This window comes from Penaeus monodon, chromosome 33 (genome assembly GCF_015228065.2).
Source record: "Penaeus monodon isolate SGIC_2016 chromosome 33, NSTDA_Pmon_1, whole genome shotgun sequence".
Taxonomy (NCBI): Eukaryota; Metazoa; Arthropoda; class Malacostraca; order Decapoda; family Penaeidae; genus Penaeus; species Penaeus monodon.
The window spans coordinates 11,750,056-11,751,658 of NC_051418.1; the positions used below are offsets into that span (position 1 = coordinate 11,750,056).

General features: G+C 37.4%; 1 protein-coding gene across 1 annotated transcript in view; it reads left to right on the top strand.

Moving 5' to 3' along the window:
• LOC119594037 (uncharacterized protein DDB_G0283697-like) overlaps nt 1–1,603 on the top strand; it is a gene marked incomplete in the record, with an annotated part of 31,250 nt that overhangs the window by 667 nt on the left and 28,980 nt on the right.

The window sequence follows — 1,603 nt, forward strand, 5'->3', positions numbered from 1 at the left end:
TATATGTATACTTAATAGACTTTTTTGGTTCGCCTTGGCAACAGCGCTTAGCAACAGCAGCAGGGTGAAAACAAACCACGTTCTCTGCACTGTAGAAGGCACTTACACTAAGCATAGTAAACAACTTTCTGAATACTAATTTAAAAAATGCCGAAAGGCTGTGTTGCTTTTGGTCGTTCAAACCATAACATGATGGAGAAGAAGGTGAGTTTCCATATTTTCCCTGACAAGTCGAAGAAGTTGGAAAAATGGAAACAGTGGGTACAGGCCATGAGAAGAGTGAATGCCGATGGAAACACTTGGTATCCTGGAAGCAAGTATGCTTACGTATGCTCGGAACATTTTCAAACAGGTGAGACTACACACAACTACATTTTATAATAATTCGAAACAAATATTATATTTTTAGGTCAGTATTATTTACAATAGAGAACCAATACAATGTTTGTCTGTCATTTAGCAATTTAGGCCTACTTGCTTTTCAGGTCAACCATCTGCGGATCCAAACCATCCGGACTATATTCCAAATGTTTTTCAGTTCAAGAAACACAAAAGACTTGTCTCCAAATATTTGTTTATTGTCTGCTACTGATGACAAAAGCTCTCCCTACCAAAAACACTGTGTGTTTCAGACAAATAAAATATTTTGAAAAATTTCTTATACTGTAAAAAGATGCATACCCTGCCATGCACAAATGTGCACAAATCACTGTTCCATCCTTTTTAATTGCTACCCAAGGCCTCAATGAATCTTCAGACAATCTTTGGGAATGAAGGACCTTTGCTGTTAGAACACGTGTGTTATCCGCTGTGTTCAAGCATAACACTTTCTGGACCCAGCCAGACTGGAATGTATTGTGAGCCTCCAATCCTTTTCCGGACTTCATGGCCTCGTGCGTGTATGGTCCTAACAAATAAAGAAACATATTTGAAATGATTGGGTCTAAATCTGGTGAGCACAAATACATTGATGCATGATGAAAAGGTTTAAATTCAAATTATGCCGATAGATGGATAAAACAGGGTAACCTTACCTGGCGTTTCGACAAGATATTCATAAATATCAGGATACTCCAAATTAGGCCAACTTGCCAAATCGATAGACCAACAGCCTTCTGGAAGTCGATATGGGCATTCTTTCAGATTGGCCACCGTTAATTTCTGCAAATATCTCTCTTTTGCTTCCTTTGGTAACTCATCAAAGTATTGAAAAGACATTTTAATCGTGTAAAACCGTAATAAACGATCAAACTGTATTGGAAAATCAGTATTGAAAACCAGTTTGTTTTCACCCAGTACGAAATGGTTGCTATTAACAACACATGTTGTGATGTCAGACCAAAAAGGTCTATTGACTGCACAAAGCTAGGGAAAATTTGAGGGCAATGTGATAAAGAGAGGAAATAATTGTATATTACCCACCTAATTACGATCGTAAGGCTATTTCCTCATAATTATATTGGCTATGCCCCTAAGTCCACTTCTGACACCTGTCATATAGTACATAAATTAGGCAGAATCAATCTATAACATTCCATATTACTAATAATGAAGTCTAGTTTTATGAATAACCTACTTGATAGGGGTGATTGGTCTCTGTGAC